Below are 22407 nucleotides of genomic sequence, written 5' to 3' on the forward strand. Positions count from 1 at the left end.
ATCATACCAGCAATGATTAATACCAAAATGGCAATAGTTTACCCAATATGAACAAGAATAAAGAAACATACCAAGCATGTCAATGGACAAATAACAGCAATGGTAAAAAAAAAAAAAAAAACTACAAGCACACATTGACAGACACTAACATAAATTTAAGACCCTCTCTGAACATTCTGTGACCAAGGCTTTCTGTGAATATTTTTGCTTTGTTTATGCAGTGAACTTAGACTGTTTCAGAGTTTTACTCTATGTACAGTTTTATTCTAGTAGTAGAGCTACAGTATTAACATGAGATATGAATCATGACCCAAACAACAAAATCCAGGAAGAAGAAGTCAGTACCATTGTACCAGCTGAAAAAAGAAAATAGACACCAATGAAAAGATATGAAAATATAACTGAATATAACTGAATATAACACAAATATAACTGTGCTGCTACTTAAGAGTATATTTCAATGATTTAAAAAACACAACAGCATAGGGTAATTTTAAAAACTGCACAACATGCATATTTTTCAGACAAAACTCTTTCTATCTGTCATAATGCTCTATTGTGCATTTAGGATGAAGCCATCTCCACTTCTGTAAAAGCATCATACAAAGGGAGGGAGACACCAGTGGTGTTATTTTGATCAGAATTCCTCATCTCCAACCACCTGAACTTGATCCAGTTGCGATCCCAGAGAAGAACTGGCTTTCCTGTTGAGCTTGTCTGATGCTTCCTCACAACTGTAGAGAAGCTGCAGCCTTTAACTGATTGCACCATGGAGGATCATTCAAGACCAGAAAAGCTTGCCTAGTTTTGCTATGCTATCACTACACTCCTTTGAGACAGCTTACAAAATACTAACTGGACATACTTTTTCGGAGCTTAAATGTTTTCACCGCATTTCTTAAAATTCTGCTTTATTTGTATCAACTTTTGAGAACATTTCTAAGGATGCAGGATACTGAAACATCTTATCTCTATAAAAATAAGAACATATTATGGTGTAGCTTAGTTCATCACCATTTTTAATCCCATTCAATAAGGCTTCAAGCAAATCAGTCAAGGCCACATCAGCACAAACAACTGTTAGAATGCGGCCATTTTTTTTATTTTAAAGCATCTTTCTTATATAAGAATTTAATTGGATGCAATGACCCTGTTTTTCTTTTTTGTCACTTCTTTTGGAAAGTTAAACTCTCTTTTACACGGGAGGTTACAGTTTTCTGTACTCGAGTTGACTTGCTGAGAATGCAGTCCTCTGCTACCCCTTTAGGCACTGTTCAGAGGCTGGCCCGTAGGGTGTTGCTTTGCTTTTCATCACTCTCATCCTTTATAAAATGCCCACAGGAGGTGACAGTTCTATGCCAACGAAGCAATGTCACTGTGTAAATAGGGTACAAATTTTATTAGGTTTTTTGTCTTGGCCTTCAGAGATCAATTTGAGACATAATGAAAAACAACTTGCATCAACTTGATTTAGTGTATTAATAAATAAATGTAACTACAAATCAGAATGGATATAGATTATTTCACAGCTTTTCTTTGTGTATAAAGAAAGAAAGTAAATCAGCTGGCTTCTTAACTGGTTATTGGGTGTCTGTTGAAATAAAACAAAATGTGCGAGGATAGGTTTAATTCTTTTGCCTCTTTCTGTGTCCTTAAAACCACAGTAAGAGCATCATTTTAGTTGTGCCATGCACTTTTAGTGCTATTTTTCATGTTTCTAGAAGTGTAAAAAAACTGGTTGCCGTAATTGTTGTTGTTTGCTCTACAGCTATTCATCCATTTATTGTTCTATTCTTATTAAAGGCAAGGTAGATATACAGGTACATAAAATTAGAACATTCATAATAAAGTTCAGTATTTGTTGAAACTTATTTTAGAAAGTGAAAAAGTAATATACTATTTAGACAGATTATTCATACTTTCTAGTCCTTCCAGCGGTTTTAGGCTCCTCCCTAAGGTTTCTTCCTAGTTGGGTGTGCCCCCCCAAAAAACCCCAAAGGAAAACGTACTTGTTTCATTCAGTGGGTTTTATTTAAGTCATGCTTGTTTTTAGGTTTAAACCTGAATCTGGGGATTTTCAGGTAAGTTAACAATTTGGTAAGCACATTTGCGGCTGAGCTTATATGCTAGTTAGTGTGTGTTCATTATTTCTCTTTTCAGCCCATGTAAGTAGCAGTTACTGCAACATCTGGTCTGGTCTTGTGTCTATTTTTATGTTGAACCATAGAGCCATAAGAAACAAAATGCAGCTGACGAGTTGCTGTACTCCAAAGTTTAACTTTGATGAAAGAGATTCTCATCCTATAACCTAGGCTGAGTCCTTCTGCAAAGGAAGCTAATGTCAGGCACTTCTTCCAGAATTTAATTCCTTGGATGATAATTAAACTGATTTCCATAATGCTACAACCAGAAATATACAATCAACAGATACCCTATTAGGGACTAGAGGTGTGAGGCTACACACAATGAACGCCTCTCACAGCTACACCAGCTGTCATGATCTTGGCACTAATGGCTGGCTCAATTGCTCATTTCTGCCTGGTTTCTCATTACTGCTCATCTGATCCACCTGCCCCTGCCTCTATTTAAGCTGCTTGCTCCCATTCGTCAACGCCAGATTATACTTCAGCCATTGGTGTGACAGATTTGTAGTGTAACTGATGGTGTTCTGATTGTATGATCCTAACCCATTTGGCTTTTGGACCGTTGAGTCTGCCTGTCCCTGTTCTGATCTGTTTCCCTAACCTTTCTTTGGATATCTGCCAGATTCTTCTTGTGAACTGAACCTGGATCTGCCTTCTGAAATCGACCTGGATTATCATGCATTTCTTTGTCTGCTTGGAACTGACCTCCTGCCAGTTCTGCAGCCTTCTAGGCTTCAGTGTCTGAAACTCTCTGGCATCATCCGCTGCGACTTGTCAGTTGACCAGCTGGAATCATCCTTATAGTTCAGTTCAATCAGACTGAACTATAAAACCAGATTAGTGGCTCGCGCGTTCATAATCATCCACTGTCACTTTATCATGGTCACTAACCTGAGTATCTCTCCTGTAGAGTTTCCAAGTTTGAAGACCTTTCGCTTCCCATCCAGGAAGCTTTTTCAATTCAAAATATCAGAATTAGCTTTGAGTTTGAGGCTTTATAAAGTGAAAGCTCTTCTGTGTTGGGCCATGCGTCAGAAAAATCACATAATCACAGCAGGAACCGCATGCATTTAAGTTCTAGATGTGTTGAAGTCAACCAAGTATCAGAACGAGGAGCAGAGAGGATTTAAATGAGTTTGAATGTGGTATGCATTTTTGAAATTTCAAATCTACTTGGATTTACTTGCCACTTCTCAGGTTTAAAAGGAATGTTAACAAAAATACTGTGTTTCTAATAGGAGTTCAGTGTGCTGACGTGACCCCTTGTGACCCCGTTTGGGATAAGCATGACGGAAAATGGATGGATGTGCTGAGCTGTGTTAAGAACAGGAGAGTTGGGTATTCACAGTGGCAGATAAAAGCGAGAGAGTCGCTTGGCTTATTTTAACGAATAACTCTACATTCAGACTGTTCAGATAGCAAGCACTGGAAGCATCAAAAAGGCATCTGCTGATTCATTTTTGATGCTTGTTCACATTAAGGTCAGACGTCCAGAAAAATGTGTCCAAAAATGTCTGATGCTTCTACTGCTACTGTGTTCAGTGGCAGAGAGGGGCTTTGCTATATTTGCTGTTATAAGTGGGTAAAACATTTTTTAATTTTTTTTTTTGTAAGTGAGAAAGTCCACCTGAAAACTCCATCTGTGCAGACACTTTATCAAGATTGCAATCCTGCCTTCCAATATTATTTTGCTGTTCAAGCCGCTCAGACCCCCATACAAAGGCGACACTCTGTCAATGGGAATCTTGTTCAACAGCAGCCTCTGGTCTGGTCGCCACTTTGCAGTTTTCTGCTACTGTTCGCGGCAGCTGGAAGGCCTTTTTCATGTACGTTATCCAAACTGCAGGCACCAGATTAATAAAATCAAACATATTTTGCCAGCAGGTTTCGACATTTTAAGTTAATTTAGGCGTTAATACAACTGTTTCAAAGGAGTGATCATAGCCTTCTGCATTAGCAGTGCTTTATCTGCCTCCCTGCCAAGCTCCCAGATCAGCTTCTCTGATTGGTTTATGTGGTGCATTGTGCAGCAAAATTTAAATTTTTCTAACAGCTGCTGCTGTCGCAGTGTGTCACACGTGTCAGATGCTCAGACGCCCCTGCTGCTCAAAAGGCACTGCAGGACCTTTTGCTGCGTCTTGATGCGCGTCATCCATTGACTTTGCATGTAAACTAGCTGCTTCTGCTGCCTCCGGCGCTTGCGGTCTGATGAACGTACCGTTAAACTTTTCTTTTACTTTTTAGACTTAGACAACCTCTATTGTAATTTTGTACACACAATATACAAGAATATAAAACCAATTTTTGTTTTGTACAGCTTTCATGACATTTCCATTTCTTAAAGTGTAGCAGTGATTAAATGTAAACAGTGTGGGAGAAAAAACATGGTGCAAGAAAATGCATTGATATGGAAGTTCAGAGCATTAAATATATATGGTGCAATTATGCATTGTTTTTTGGCTTAGTGCTGTCAGTGTGTTGCAGAGTCTGTGACATGATTTAGTTTTCTCAACAGTTCAGCTGTCTGATGGCGGTGGGGAAGAAGCTGTTGCTGAATCTGCTGAAACTGCATCGAATGCTGCAAAGCCTGGAGAACAGTCCATGTGGGGGTGTGAGGGGTCATTGATAATATTAAGGGATCAGACATGCAGCGCTGGGATGAAATGTCTTTTATGGAGGGAAGAGGAGCCACGATGACCATCTCTGCTTTTCTCACAACTCTTCTCACTTTCTTTCACTCTGAACACTCTCTATGGTTCTTGTGTAGCAGGTCGTGAGGATGGGTAGGGGCAGGTGGTGTTTACAGTCCAGGTGAGGTTGTCTATGATGTGAACACCCAGAATTTGGTGCTGCTGACCACCTCTACAACTGAGCTGTTGATGAGCAGTGGAGCGTGGTTAGGCTTCGTCTTCTCCACCATCACATTTTGGTTCCTTTAACCTCTTAAAACCCACCTTAAGTTGGGGTAATAATTCAGAATGCATAAAATTCCACCGGTAACATTTTTACCAGCAGCTCCAAGCTGACACCAAAAGTTCCATACCCCACAGCTCTGGAACTGTTAGTTAGTTCTAGATAGCTAGAGGTCTGAAATGTTCTGCATTTATGGTTGACATGATGTAAAACAAATATAATACAATAAAACCTGCCTTTTCACAAGAATGTCTTTATTACTGCTGTTAAAAAAAGACCTAACATTTCCAAGAATAAAAAAAACCCACTTTGAGTCATGTTTGAACTGATGCAGTTGGGTCTGTGTTCTAGTCACCCAATTTTAAACTAGAGGGTGTTGACTTTCAAATAATGTATTGCACATGTAATTTGGGCTTACAGTTCCTACGTTATTTGCTTTTCCATTTGGGTATGCAAAATAGGCGAGGATTACCCAAAATGAGGTGGATGTTAAGAGGTTAATACTAATTGGAGAAGGTTTATATCCCATAACTTGTTCTCTCCCAGTAAATTCTTAAGTAGCAAACATTTTCATTTGGAAACAAACACAGCTTGTGAGATGAATTATCCTTTATTTTTATTTATGTTTAAATAGAGGCCTTCATTGCCTCTTTTAAAAGGAAATTCCCCCCAATCTGATAAATATATAGAAATATGAAGGACATTTTAGCCAACAAAAACTATACTATACTATTTTTTCTGTTAAAAGTGCAAATATTATGCCTTTAAAGGGCATGGGGGGGTGATTCATTCTTGAGGAGTTAAGAGTAAATGGCACGTCAATATTAAAGTTTCAAGTGCAGGAGATAAAAAAGAGCCAAGCTGTCTGAAGTAACCCAAATAGCCTTGGGGGAAATTAGGGAATCTGACCCAAATATCCTTGGAGGTAAGTACAAGGCTTTTAACTAACCCTTTTCTCTTGCGAAAGCCATTTAACTTGAAGGAAAATGGAGATAAATGTGTATGGGAGAAGACTGAATATACAGCGCTGTTAAAAAGGATTTCCCCAAGCAACTTTCATTTGTTTATGCTTTTTTGAATCCATTTAGATTTTCAAAACATCAAACATGTGATAGTATTAGACATTATTATAAAATATATATTGATTTATTTTATATTAGACAATACAAAAATAAAATATTAAAATTTCGGATTTTGTTTATTTCAATTTTAAAAATGCCCTTTCAACCCGGAGAGATTCACACACAAAGAAAAGTGGTAATTAAGAGATTTATAGATGAATCTGAAAGTTCCTTGGTTCTCAGAGAGATAATGAATTGATGTTGATTGGCTGGAGCAGATTTACAGGATGAGGTGATGTTTAATAGTATAGTAGCCAGTGTGAACTTCAGGTAATCACACCAAGTTAATTTGTCCATGTCCTGAAGTAGCAAAGCAGTCCCAGACCACCACACTACCACCACCATGTTTGGTTATCTCAGAAATAGACCTACTGTATTACCTTTATGCCAGATGTGACAGGATAAACACCTGCCAAAACACTTTTAATTTGCTAGTCCACAGAATATTGGATAAAATTGTTTGTGCTACCAGCATTGTGAGATTTGACTGTAAAAGAGATACTCATTTCTAACCCACAGAGTTAGAGGTAAGGAGAAACTTTTTTTTTACACTAAATTCTAAGCTTCCAAGAGTCGACTGTACAATTCATCCTTGAAACTCATTCTCAAGAGGTTATAAAAGTATTTCATGATTCACATGGCCTAACACAAACCCATTACAAAGAGATTTCAACAACCAAAGAGAACCAGTTGGTCTTTGATTTGCATCAAGCCTGGGATGTGCTTAGGAGGATGGCTACAGATTGCTCTAGTGCAAGTTGACAACATTAAAATAAGCTGTGTTTCCATCCAGCAGGTGGAAAGCAAACTTAAAAGTAAAAAAAAAAGAAATAGGAAATGTGAATTTGAATTGTTTTCATTTGGTTTAAAAATGAATTAACCAAGCACCACAAACAACATAATCTTTCTTCATCCACATTATGTCTTCACTTATGGCTTAAATAAACCTGGAAGTAGAGGCGGCAGTCTAGCACTGACCACAGATCAGTAAATGTTAAATTGCGTGTTCTTATCTAGCACTTTTTCAAGTCAGGAGACTTGACCAAAGTGCTTTACACTACATTTAGTCATTCACCCATTCACTCACACACTCATGGTGGCAAGCTACATTGTAGCTACAGCCGCCCCGGGGCTCACCGACAGAAATGAGAAGCTGTACCATCAGTAGGGAGATTGCCTTGCCAAAGGATAAAACATTAAAAGTCAGAGCTGGGGTTTGAACCGCCGTTCCATTGCAGGGTAAAATTCTGCATCTGGCACCACTGTCACCCAGAGTAATGTAGAAAAGTTTTAATTCATGTTTGGCTATCGGAAAAGTTGGTGTTACATCAATGTGTGAGCTGGTAATGGTGATGTTAAGTGTCATGTCTACAGACATAGCAGGAACATCCAGGAGGACACCAGAAACACCGACAGCAGAAACAGATGATGAGTAATGTGAGGTAAAATGTCACTGTGAACAGATTTGAAAAAAGTGTTTCCATCTCCCATTTTGCACATGAACCCTTTTTCGCAAAAGCCAAAAAAAAAACCACCTAAAATTAGGAAAAAAAACTTTTTTGTGAATTTGATGGAGTTTATTCAAATTTTGCTGTTTCAATAAAGCTTTTCTGATATGATGCTTCAAAATGTGAATTATAGAAAACTGATCTGAAAACACATCTACTGAATCCTGAATAGGTGTCAAAACATTTTCGGAAAAACTAAGTGAAAGTTTGGTTGCCTCCAATTTAAGACTGTTTTGTGGTTGCCATGATGACTGAGAATTTGCACAGGGATAAAAATGTATATTATTTTTAGTGGCCTCATTGTTGGTATGTCAAACATTACAAAAAAAATATATATATAAATACATATACCAGAAGTTACATTTTATAGATTAAACATTAATTTTTTTATCTGTTAAAGCGTGACAGAGAAGGATCCTCAGAAGAAACGACAGAGGAGGAGCCTGTTATTCTTCAAATTGAGCTCTTAAAGATACATAGAGATAAAAAAAAATGTTGCTTACCACAGTTAGAGATGCACACTTTTAGTCCCAGAATGTTCTTTTACAAGCTGACCAATGATCTCCCAGCCTGTTATTATATGTAAGTTTTGTCATGTTTTTTTTTTTTTTTCATTTTAGTTTAAATGCAAGATTGCATGCATACAGATGCATTGCTCTGTCAGCAGCACATATGCCTTCTTCCACACTGATCTTATTTTAACATTTCTATTTCCATTCATCCTTTCATCTTATACTCCTTAATCCATCAGGGTCATGGTGTGGATAGTGCTTTTTTCCAGCAGGCTATGAGCGAAAGGAAGGATACTCGCCAGTCCATCACAGGGCAACACTAACACACGAAACCATGCACACACACACTTGCGCCTAAGGACAATTTAGAGACATTAATTAGAAGGGAAGAAGTCGGAGTCCCCAGAGAGAACCCACACATTCATGGGGAGAATATGCAAACGGCATGCAGAAAGACCATGGGATGGGAATCAAACCCAGGAACTTCTTAATGCCAGGCAGCAGTGCTACAAACAGATTCACTCTCTATCACCACCTCAAATTTAGCCACAGTGATAGCAGAAATCTTAGTGCGCAAGTTTGCTGTTGTTCCTACAGTCACGTTCAAGTTTGATAAATTGCTTTAACAATATGAAGTATTTACACTGCATATCCTCAACCATAAATATACATGATTTGGTCATTAGAATATGATCTCCATATTCATGAGGAAACAAAAAAATGACATGTAAAAATCCGGAGATCTTGCACACGCAAATACCTTTACACTTTGTGAAATTAGTTTTATACATGCTAACAAGTCTGCATGTGATACATGCCAACCTTGATTTTCTCCTTGGTCAGCAGTGGTATTTGCCCAATTATTTTCCCTCCATGAATGCTTTTTACCTTTTCTTTTTTTTTTTATGTTTATTAAAAAAAAATTTGATTTAGATGTTTTTCGTTTTTTTTTTTTTACCATTCTGGACATATTCTTGAACTTATCTCGCTAGATCAGGCTAGTCCCTTTCAGGTTCACCTCGCATTTCTGATTTCTACATTTTAGGGTATTAGGATTATGGAGTACCAACTCTGCCATATTTAAAAATAAATACAGAAATAAATACATTCTGAATAATAAAAATAATAAATAAGCATACAATTAATTGCCCCCAAAATACAACAAATAAATAAATGTAGAAATTAAATTATACAGTGAGACATAGAATATATATCTCTTTTAATTAGCTCCTTTATTTATTGGCTTTTGTAATAATTACCTTATTTACTTATTGTCCATTATAATATTCAACTTTATTTATTTATTACTTTTTTTTTTTACATTTATCTATTTGCATGTGATAGTATTTTTGTCTGTTTTTTTTTTTCCTTTGTATTTTTGTATTTCTGTATTTATTATGAAATATGGCAGAGTTGGCACTCCATAATTAGGTCACTGTAGTTTGCTCTAATCAGAAAGCCTCAGGAATGGTTTTCTTAATATTTACTTACGTAAAGATGTTACATATTCTGTTTTTGAGCCAGGTCATGACAGGTGACCAAGCAGATGTGAGTAAGGCTAATAACTGTTGCAAAAGTAGTCGAATTATTTGTATTCCAGAATATTCGGCAGTGAAAATGTTATGGTTCACCCAATCATAGGGAAGACTGACTTTGAAGTGTGATGTACATACAAGTATATCCACTTCAATTCAGTTTATTTATATAGGGCCAATTTACAACACATGTCATCTCAAGGAACTTTACAGTTCACCAGATCATACAGTCAAATTGATTCAAAGTTTTTTTATCTAAGGAAATCAAGTTGATTGCATCGACACATTGACTCGAAGGCAATCCCTCACACCTAGCATGATTTTAGCGACAAAGGAGAGAAAAAACTCCCTTTTGACAAGAGGAAAACCTCCAACAGAACCAGACTCAGTGTAAGCGGCCATCTGCCGAGGCTGACTGGGGTTTAAGGAGACAGAAGCAGACATAGAAAGAAGCAGATATATTGATGAAATTCTGAGTGACGAAAATATGGTAAAAATATGCTCCAACAGCAAGTAGAACAGAATCTTCAAGATTGTAAAGTAAAGGTCTGTCAGTATTATTCATACTCCAAACCTAGTTAGGACTCTTTCTGCATAAATTGACTCACTAGGGCCACATGGCATGTAGGTGGTCAGCCTGTGGTACTGCTGAGGTAGCCTGGGTTGCTTTAATAAAGGCTTTCAGCTTGTCTGCATCGCTGGTTCTGGATTCTGTCATCCTTCACTTTGCATTAATACATAAGTCATTTAAAGGGTAAGGTCAGGTAACTTTGTTGGCCAATTAAGTAAAGTGATACTCTAGTCATTGAACCAGATATTAATATTCCTGCAGTCAGCAGCAGGTGCCAAATCCTGCTAGAAAATAAAATCCTAATCTCTATCAAGATTGAGAGGAGATGGAAGCATAAAATGTTCTAAAATGTCATTGTAGATGCCTGTGCTGAATTAAGACTTGGAAGAAAAGGTAAAATGAAAAAACAGAAACTCAGCTGACCAACAGCAGAAGATAGCATGGCTTCCCAAACAGTATCCGAGTGTGTAAACCCCACCATTGATATATTTTAAAACTTGTATTTTGTCATTTTGGTCAGATTCCTTTACTATTAGGAATTTGACAGAAACTATCTACTTTTTTCTTTGGCTGATAGGAGTAATTGGACCATTGAGCAACAAACCATTCCCTATTTCTCAGTAGCCAAGTAAAGAAACATCTGATATATTTAATCCAGGGATAGAGTAATACCAGGAATTTCAAACTGCTATACCACGTCCTTTATTTGTCTGTGTGTGGTGGCTCTTAAGGCATTTACTTTATCCGCCCGCCATCAGTGAATCCCCTCTAAAATCTTAATTGGGGTTTTCTTCACAATTCTCCTAAGGCTGTGGTTATCCCAGTTGATTGAGCACCTTTCTTGCCCTCTTTTTTCCCACCAGTTAATTCTACAGTAAAATGCTCAAATATAGCAGTATGTTAAGCCTGCCTCTTTGATAATGAGGCTACCCTTTAGGAGGTTGTCAATGACTGTCTGCTGGATAACTGTGAAGTTGGCAAGCCTCCCCGTGACTTTGGAGGCCTTAAGTGGTTATGTTCTGCATTAAGTTTTGTTCCTTTACATTTTTGAAAAACTTTTTTTTTGAGCTAGTAGCCACAACATAAGAAATGTAAAAAAAAAAAAAAAAGATAAAATAATTTACTGATTTGCACCTGTAATATACAATCAACTTTTTCCTTCGATTTCCTTGCATTTGCAGTGATTACTAGAGCAGCACTGACTAGATTCCCTCTCACTGAGCTGTTATTAGGTACTGCTTCAACACTAATGAAGGTACACCTGTCGAAGAAAATCCAAGCCAACTCCTATTTGTGCACCACTTTCACTGCTGTACAGCAGCCTTTTTCACTTACAGCCAAAGCTTCCCCAAGCTTGGCTTGTGTTTTCTTTAGAACCCACAAATGTGACGCTATGATACAGAGACCTTAGATGAGCTCGGGCCTCTTCATTGCAACCTTCATTTTCTCAAGTTATTTTCTTCCTTGTGGGTTGTTTGTTGTTCTCTGTTCCCATGCCTGTTTCCTGCCAGTGAGCAGCTGAGTCACAGCAAGTGGGGAAATTGCAAGAAATGAGCTACTAGTGCACTCATTGTGTGATAGCATTTCCATATGGACATCTGGGGCCAATCAAGAAGTTGAAATGAAGCAAGGAAAGCTCAGGTGTCTGAAAAGTTTTTATAATAAAGAGATGTTAGCGGCGCTTGGTACACAGAAAGGAATTCCAGCATTATTATGCACAGCAAAAAAACGCACAGTAAAATGGTCCATGACCAATACATCTCCCTTTGGTCTTTTCTAACAAAAAATTTGAAAAATCTCAGCTCCCTCCTCTTTGTCCTCTCAGAATTTGAATAATGAAGGAACAATCTTTAAAATGCACTTTTTCCCCCCTCCTAATGATCTTTTTCATATTTGACATCTTAATCTTTTTGCTATGCAAGTTAATTTGAAGGAGGGACCACTTGGGGTCTTGCAGTTTGCATGAGTTTCACCAGGTTAGGTCATGACAGGACCTGAAACCTTTATTTTTCAGCTTGATGTGATACGAAATAAGTGGTTTAATAATACAGGCATTTACAAGGCACATGCACTGTAGAGAAGGTGGGGAAAGTATAAAATGTAACATGCATTCTTCTCAGTATTAAGAGCCACACACTTTCGTATTTTCCCACTTTAAAGTAACAAACACATAAAACTTTTCACTTCACATCCAGGAAGCTTTTTCAAATCCTAATGTCAGAATTTGTGTCAATTTCACGCTCGAGTTCAAACTCAATGCTAATTCTGAAATTAACGTTGAGTGGATTGTTTTTTCAACAGGATGACGAAAATGAAACATGGGTGGCCATTTCAGAATGGCCCAGCCAATCACCTAACTTGAATCCAATTGAAAATCTATGGAAAGAACAAAAAATATCTGAGTTAATTGAAGAAGCCCATGAAACCTTGAAGATATGAACACTGTTTGTGTGGAGGAATGGACCAAAATCACACCCAAGCAATATATGTGACTAATTTCTCCATACAGGAGGCATCTTGAAGTTGTCTTTGCCAACAAAGGCTTTTGTGCAAAGTGTTCAATACTTTTTCCCTGTGGCAGTCACGTTATTACAGATAAATTAATTTCTGGACATCTATGGGTTGATTTCTTAGTATGTGTGGATTGCATAGATTGTTACTGACATCTAGTGAAAATGTCATGTCAATAGCACCTCTAGAAATATATTTACTTAGAAAAATGGTTGGATGTTCAATACTTCTTTGACAACTGGGCAACAATTTATATTACTTTGAACAATATATCATATTAGAGGGTACAAAATAACATTAATGGAAAATAAAACCTAAGCTGTCTGCAGCAGGCAGGGCAACACCACACCATATTCACTCACGATTTTCTGTGTTTGCCCCAAGATAGACTCGACCGGTATTTCTAACTGAGTGCCATTGAGTCAATCACTGCATGGACTAGAACGACTTCTATGACCCACCTCTTTCTGCTTACCTGCTTAGAGGAAGGGCAGAATCTCAAATGGAGCTCTTATAAAGAAACTGTCAAAGTGAGTGATTTAAGTTTTGTCTCACTCTCGTGATAAGACAGACATTCAAAATTATTACAAATAAAATTTTGTTTATCCAACTCTGTAGGGTTTTAAAATCGTTATATCCATAAAAGTATTTGTCTCCATTATTGTTTCCTTCCAAGAGGAAGTGCTGTAAGGCACAAATGTTAAAATACAGAGGCATCATAAGTAAACAATCATCAGCATCGTGCCCAGGGGTTTGTTCATGTGTTGGTCTAAAGTTTTAAGGCATCAAAGCACTGACCTTTAAAAAAATAGCAATAACACATGTTAAAATAATTAGGCTACCATTAAGCAACAGCTACATGCTGATTATCATCATAACAATGGGTATTTATCCTGTGCATTCCAGTAATTTACCAGGTTGTTGTAAAAATAAGTCGTCGTAGGGGTGATCCCAGTATACTTATTATCCATAGCTCTGGTTTTAAGGGAGACAGGTCCATCATTTAGTTGAATAAACTGCAACTCTGGAAATAAAATAAAGATAGTTCAATTGACCAAGACTTTGGAAGGCAATGTTGTATCCTCTTTTTAAATTTGAGTGACTAGTTAAAGTTATTTCAAGAAAAGGTCACCATTTCTATTATTCAAACCAGTGTCATTGCTTTAAGGATATCACATCATTAAAATCTAAGTGTGTTATGATGCCACACATGCTAAACAGCACACACTCAACACAATTAAAGACTTGATCTTCAACCCAGTAATTATGCCCTGGTGAATAATGCTTTGCATCAGCCAAGTTTTTTTATTCGTAAAGCACGTCTGTTGCTAAGAGACATCTAGCACCCAACAAACACTTAGACACTAAGGGTCATTAGCACCCAGATTCCTCTTCATTTACTCAAACTGTTTGTTGGATTGCTTCTTCTCCAATTTAATTGAAAAACATGCTGGGTGAGAAAACAATAACGCCACCATAGAGGCCACAGATCTAGGAGAAAAAAAGAGATCTGCATCAAAGCCACTTTGCCTTGTTGAGCATTTTAGATGTCTGCCTAAATATATTCTGCAGCACAATTTGTTCTGAATGTAATGCCAGGCAAGAAAAATGCAGTTTCATTTAGAGTCTAATTTTCTCTAAAGATCAAAGGAGTGACTATTTGTTTACATAATGAAGGGTGTACAGCTGTTTTGGATCACTGACCGAGAGTGCAATCCTGGCCATGACCATAATAACTCACAATTCTTTTGACAAGAGGGGGGAGGCTCCTTCTCAAATGCACTAACATTTAAACTGTTGTTCTAGAGTCGACTACAGTAATATAAAAAATCTTATTCGGAAGAATCAGGAGGAGATTTTTAGTAATACATTTTTTACCGAATATTTCTATATCAGGTCTTATTTAGAGACTGAGCCTTCAATGGTAATAAATTAACATGCTGGAAGGGCACAAGTCCAGTTATTAAAAAAGCTGCTTCTTTCTAATCCCAAATTGCTTCCCAAATTTGTTACCGAGCTTTACAAATGACTACAAATAGTAGAACATTTGTATTAAGGTAAATTGTTATTATGGAAAACCTACTTTATATGAAAATGTATGGTCACTTTGATTTAGAGTGCAGCATAAACTTCCAGCTTCCAGCTATTTCAAACTTTCTAATGTGCTTTTGAATTGTATTAATACAGCCATCTTGATAAAATTATGTTTACCTTGGTCTGTCTAAAGGTTGCCTTAGCATAAGTTAAAGATCTAAAGATGCATTCATCATTTTCTACGTTCTTTGGTCATTAAATTCTCTTCTCTCTAGCATGGTGTTGAGTTGCTCTCTGCTTTCTCTTACATGCCTGTCTTTCCCTTTCTGCACCACTCACTCTTCTGCAATATCTTTAAATTCCTTCTGTAGTTCCTGCCCCTCCTTTTACTGCAGATGCGTAGACATTTTTGAAGTGCAGCTTCAACAGAAAAAAGTAAGCAACCCCCACCCCCCCAAAAAAAAAATAGCTCTAGGTCCCAGACATAAGCTGGATCTGGTAGTTCACCGGATGAGCTTGCAGGGCTGTTTCTTTCTCTGCCGTCACATCACTACATGTTAGTTCTCTGCCTCGCATGCATTTCAGTCAAAAAATGTAATGTTTTTCTCTTTTCTGTATATATATTTCTTTTTTATGTGTGTGTCCACTTCATCATGTTCAGAAAGCTTTAATCGGTACCTTTCACAACTGTCTCACAACAAGGACTTATCTTATTCTTCGATAACTGCCAGACCTTTGAAGTGCAAGGGTGTAAGGTGATGTTTCTGAAAATATTCCACCTGAACTGTGGACCTTTGCAGATTTACCAGACTTCCCATGGACCCCTTGGGTGCTCTATGGCTAACACTTTCTTTTCCTGGGTTGTAAGATTAAATAAAAAGCCACGTATTGGTTGATATGGCAATAGCATTACATTTTATTTCATCATTCAGATTAAATGTATTGTCGGACTTATCTGATTTTATTAAGTAAGTAAAAAGTTTACCAAAAAAAATCACATTTCAAATACAGAAAATATAATTATCTTATCTAAGAGCTAAAAGACTAATTCTATTGGCCGATCATTTTACTTACCTTGACAAAGGTGGGACAATTTATTTGTTTCAAGAGTGTTTGACTTTTTTTAAATCATGTTTTGTAATTCAGATCTGATTTAAATCAGTGGTTGACCAAATGTAAAAAAGGAGTATGACTCTTTTGCTAAACCGTTTACGGTAAATACATGTGCAATTTGTACCAGTGGAACCACTATAGAAATACCCCCGTGAGATTTGAAAAGTTACTACCCACACTAAGCTGTTAACATTAAACACATTTTATAACTGGGGTACTATTACAGTACTTCAAACAGTAATTTTAGCTAATCAAATATTTCTTTTAGAAAATCAACTTCTCATTACAGTTTTCACAACCAATTGTTCTTTTATTGTGTGCGCAATCAATGGAGCAAATCAAAAATGCATTTCATTAAAGATTACAAACTTAGCTCCCTTAGCCCCACAGATTATTTCACTATGCCTCGTCTTTGTTCAAGCTACAAGCAAAATTATGTTCCCAAACATTTTCACACTGCACCCTGGAATAAAAGGAGTTCAGTTCAAAAACAAATAAGAGAGATATTTAACTTTAATACTTTAGCTAATGAACCTCTAAATAATTTACTTTTGAAAACAGTTGGATTATTGATGAATCTGTTAACAGGCATGAGAATTTTAAGCTGTTCCAAAGCTCTAAATTTTTTATTCTTTGGGGGTTCTAGCTGTTCAGGTTAACATGAATAAATGTGATTCAGTTGCTCTAAGAAGACATTTTGTCCAAAATAAAATAGATAATGTCACTGTCTTTCTGAGCACAACCCTATACATAGACATACAGGTTTCTATGAGTTAACTCGTCGGTAATCCATAATCTCTTCTTATGTCTCTGTGCACATACTTAAAATACAATCAAAGGGCCTGGACATTCCTTCAATACATTACCAAGGAAAAGCATCAAAATTTGAGTGTGCTAAATGTTTAATTAATATCCTATGTTGGGTACAAATCCAAGGGGCAAACATTCATAGGCCTCACAAACTAAAACCAAAAAAAAAAACTTTAAGGATAATATTTTATTGAAAAGCACAAAAAACTGACCAGCAAACCTGTGAAGTGTAGCCTACTTCACTGATCTAACCAAATCTGTTCTCGATAAGACCAGCCCCAAAGAATAAAGGTTTGCCGACAAAGCAAGCTGAGCTTTACAGACTGAAAACTGTCGATTCAGTCACTCTAAGTATTAGTTCAGCTGACCTGAAAGAACAGAAAACCCCAGCAACTTTTTGGACAAATCTACATTTCTGACTAAGCCTTTTGATTTATAATAACCTCCTGAGGTCCAGTCTCTTATCACTTATTGATAATTAATAGAAAAAAAACACTATTCCTTAAGAATGTCCTTAATTAATCTTAACACCTCATTTTGCTTTTTGAAAATATCAACATGTCAAATGTTCAGCTAAATATAACTGTGCCTGCTTGGGGCCGAATATTGGACATGGTTAGGTCCAGATACATAAAAGCTACCTGGGCCTCCGTATCATTTCACAATGGTCTGAAACCTGCAGAGATCTGGACTGTAGGTCTGGAATGGATGTGTAACGAAGGTGTACCACAATTCTACAAAGTCTTAACAGACTATTTTGAACCAGATTGAGTCACTACATCTGGCTCAACTCTTATGTGTTTAATTGATACTAGAAACCTACTAAACATCATGCAGTATACTCTATCACCAATTGGACAAAAAGTTGTTTAAAATGAATTTTTTTAATGCTTGCCACAATAAACTAGCTATGATCATGATCTGATTCGGTTGCATGTGACTGCTGATGTCAAGCTTAGCATGCTGCCTGGGTTTCCAACACAGGATAGGCTAGAGGTGCAGAGTGGGATCAAAATAATTATTATGGATGGTTAAAGAGGAAAAAAATCATATGAAAACCAAGAAACAAAATAAAGAAATTCAAATATTTTTGATTCAAAACACTCGGGATATCAAGTTCTATGTCATGCAAGAGCCAAAGAATAGAGATAGGTCTTTTAAATTAGCAGCTCAGCTATTGGTAGATTATTCCACCATTTGTGGCTGAAGCAGAGAAGGATAGCCTCTGTTTTTTTGAGAGAGACTCTAAGAGCTTTGACCTTACTGGTCTTTAGGATGTATGTACAGTTTGCATGCAACATCTTTAAGGGCCATAGAACCTTTAATATTATGTTGTAATTTTTTGCTTTTTTCTCAGTCTGTCTAATGGCAGGGACTGACTTAAAAAGCTATTATTTAAAGTGAGAGTAATATTTATTATATTTCTCATTTTCAAATAATGGGACATATAGTCTTTGAATTTAGAACTTTTTTTTAGTGTACCGTATGTGTCCCCCCTGTCAGGAACAAAAGAATAATATATAAAATGTTAATGTCAGTAGGTAAATCTTGCTTAATATGCATTACACCATAATGATGTGTTGCGTCTAAAGTTATCAGGAAAGTTATATAATACAGAGGATGCAGTATTTGGTGTAGCAGGAGAGTGACATTTGGCTAAACGAGATACATGTCAGTTCTTGCAATTGGTTGATAAATAAGTCCATGTTCTTCTTTATTCTCACGGGCAAAGAGTGGAAGCATTTTTAACACACTAGTAAGCTTCCTAAATGCACTCTTCTTGCTCAGTCAGAGAAAGCAGGGTTAGGGAGGCAAAATTGGAGAGTGCTGAGGACTTAACTAAAAGTTTCTGAGGGAGCGCATCTTTATACGAGTTGGACAGAGGAAGGAATAGGACATAAAGATCTATCCACAAGTTTTTGCCTTTGCCAATTTTAAAATTGGGAAATACTAGTTTAAGTTTAGGGAATGGTGCAGTAAGTCATAAGGAAGTTTGTAATTGCAACTTTCCAGGGTTCATTTTGGAGAGTAGCAGACTGTACAGCAGATCCTTGGCCACATTGGGAGCGTTTCTCAGCACCACTTGCACCAAGATCATGAGGGAGTTTCTCTCTTTAAAAATCCATGTTCTGTTTTATTAGAGAAGGGATTTCCTAGTTTTTAATCAATAAGGTTAAGAAGGAGATAATATTTTTACTTGTAACAGAAGTTATAAGGGCGACCTCGAGCTATTCACTATGATAGCATGTGAGAGTAAGAACAAAACAACTGTAAGAAGTGGCAGTTTCAAAAGGACCAATAACATCAAGGCCCTGTATTTTCCATCGTTATGGTGTTTTTTGGCTTTAACTGTGCAGCAGAACTGGCACAAGCAGCAGCTTTTGTTGAGTGTTTTCCCCAGTGCTTTCATATCTGGCCAAAGGTCGACCTCAAAGAGACTATGCTTAGTTCTCTCAATGCCTTTCATGGGCAAGAACAGCCATGAGGTAATGTAGTGCGAAAAGAACAATAAGCTGAAAACTTAAGAAACACCACAGTAATTACCCTGCACAGTAAGTTAATTGCAAGCTTGGTGATATATTGGTAAAAACAGGGCCAGAAAAGAAGAAGAGGGAGGCCATCCATTAACAAATTAAGAGCAGGAAAGAGATTAAACATCGAAATTATCAAGAGAAACAATGCCAAGTTGTCTGGCAGACAGCATGGCAACAGAATCCGGTTCAACATTTGCAGAATCATCAGCTAAAGCAGGCAGTGGCAGACAGCTTAGGCAGCCAGCAGTGTTGTTCTGTGAACATTACAACTAAGCAGCAGAATACTGTAAGCCAAGCACAGCAGCAATGTTCACACCAACACAGTCAGAGCCTTTAGAAGTCAGGGGAGCTGTTGAAGAATGGTGGTCTGTGTAGAAAGTAAATCTACCACCTCACTGATAAGTTCTCCATTTTTCCACAGGCACAGACAACCAAGAGCTCCAAGCTCAAAAACAGCTTAGTTGTGTTTGGCCTCATGCAAACACAACACTGACATGTGTGCCATTCCACAGATTTTGAGTCAGCTCAGCAACAGGATCATAATCAGAAGCATCAATGACACAACAGTTGGAAGATCAGGATTACAATGTGCAAGGGCAAGACTTTCAGTTACTAGTTGGTCTCCAAACGTACTATAACGACATTTGGAAGGACATACTGCAATGGTTGCAAAACTGTAGCAAGGTAACTTATGAACTTGCTATACGAGGAGGACAGTTCTAGGCATAAGCGTAGCTTATTGCATTCATAGTTGCTGGTGCATGAAGAACAGCAGTGGTGTGACCCTCATCAGGCTGAATTCCATCTGCTGTCACTGTGTCCAAGATAATACAGAATCCATCTTTCTAAATAGCACTTTGATGTATTTGGCAACAGTCCACCTTCCCTTAAATGTTTTAGCAGAGCTCCTAATGGTCCATTGGAACACACACCAATATTACAACATGATCAAGGTAATTTGTCACATTTCGCAGTCCCCTCAGAAACATAGTTAACAAAGCTTTATGGGAAACAGCAAACAACTCTTATGAGTGATAAAATCACAGAAGCCCCTAATTGGCCACTTCCCTGTGCAAAAATATTTGTAAATAAGGACGAGTCTATGGTAGAAACCATATTAGCTCCTTTTGGCAAGCTGAGCACTTTAACGGTTTGTATAAAATAAAAATCAGAGCTTTGTTGGATTGATAAAGATCCAGACACAGAAATTTTACTGGATTTCTTTTGAACAACAAGAACGGGAATGTGTAATGTTGAGTTGTCATTTTTTTCAATAACACCAGATGCAAAAGACACAAAATTCAACATTCAACGGTTGTCTGACTGAGAGTTGCAAGCTGTATAGCTTTTGGTGTACTAATGGAACAGTCTCAAATACTTTTACTTTATGCACAAACCCTTTTGGACACCTGAAAGCAAAAGCAGATATAGGTCATGAGGGTGTCATTGGAGAAGGCAGTTGAACAATGGACATCATAGGATCCCTGAAAACAAAAAATGCAGGCCATCTATGAAAACGGCTGCGTACCAGAACCATGCCACACCCACAATAAAAAGGCAATTATACATTTTCTATCATCCTTAAGCACAATTTCAGGCAAGCCCTTAATATTGTAGGAGCATTTCACACTCAGATATTGCAACTTTTCTCTGAGATTTTTTCATAGAGAATGCCTTTAGAAAGATCAACACAGAAAAACCTAGATCAGAGGTCACGGATTAGCAGACGCAGTCTGGATCCAGACCCACCTGCTGGCTAATCTGGACCCAACCTGATTTAAAACATTTATAAATTACAGCATGTTCGACATCCGACAGTGTCTAACTTCACTTGTGCCTTCACCAGGCTGCACGTGATGCAAATTAGCAAGTGAGCTGTGTCAGTCTGGGTCACTGCTGCGATCCACTTTTAGACACAGCAGGCAAATCTGTGGCAAGCCGAGCGATGGGAAAGAAGGAGAAGATGATAAGAAAAAGAGTAGAGAAAGTGTGGACTGCTGGAAGAACTACTGTAAACTGGTGAAAGAAAAGTGAATCGGTTTGCTCAAAGATGACCCTACACATTTTGAGTATGCTTTGCTCAACCTGCTGTGAACCAGGATTTTCCACCATGAACATTATCAAAAATAAATATGGATCCAGGCTGAAAATGAGCATCTTAATATGTGCTTCAGAATGGCTTTATCGCCATTCGAACCCAGCTTTAAAAGCCTGGGAGTGCAGCCTAAAAAAAGAAGAAAAAAATTGTCAGTTCAGGTGTTTTATAAAATATGTGAATCAGGAAATTCTTTATATACCAAACTGAATGATTGTTGTTCTCTACTTAAAAAAAAAAACACACTTTAGACTTTAAAATGGAAAATTTTTCTATTTTTTAAAAATTCAATGTTTAACATGGATGCATAAAAACCTCATTTTATTTCAGTGTTAAATTCTGTTCAAAGTGTCAGATTAAAATTAAAAATGTCTCCGGACCTTTAGTGGTTGAAGATTTTCTTTTTTCGGACCCCGCTGATTTTTAATTGGTTACCACTGTTCTAGACCATATAATAAGCCAGTAGTTTAAATGCAGACATATAAACTCTAATGTTATACTGAGTCAGCGTTAGAGAGGTTTCATACTTTAATTGATAATGGGTATTCCACTATGCAGATATCCCTATTTTAGTGGGGAAAAAATCAAGAAGAGTTTTAAGAATATATAGAAATACCATATTTTCCAAAGACATTAGCATTTTTATATTTTGACTTGATAAAACAAATGGATTTGCCTTTTAAATTGGTTTGCATCACTTGTGCATTAGACATAAATACAGGAAAAGGATATTGATACTACGACGTTCAAAGATTTAGTACGGTGCATGATGAATTGTTATAATCTTTTACATCATATCGACTCATACGATGTGACTCAAATAGGAAGTTAAAAATTTAATATAATACAATAGGCTTCCATCATTGCTCTACTGGTTTCCTCAAACTAATGAGGTAAATGTCAAAGACTCTGCTGTTTTAAGCTCTACGTTCTGATAGTGGCAGGAAAAGTTAAAACATTGACTCAGTAATTTTCAAAATAAAATATATGCTTCAATTGAAAGCTC

This window comes from Cyprinodon variegatus, unplaced genomic scaffold (genome assembly GCF_000732505.1).
Source record: "Cyprinodon variegatus isolate N-32 unplaced genomic scaffold, C_variegatus-1.0 Scaffold98, whole genome shotgun sequence".
NCBI classification, from domain to species: domain Eukaryota; kingdom Metazoa; phylum Chordata; class Actinopteri; order Cyprinodontiformes; family Cyprinodontidae; genus Cyprinodon; species Cyprinodon variegatus.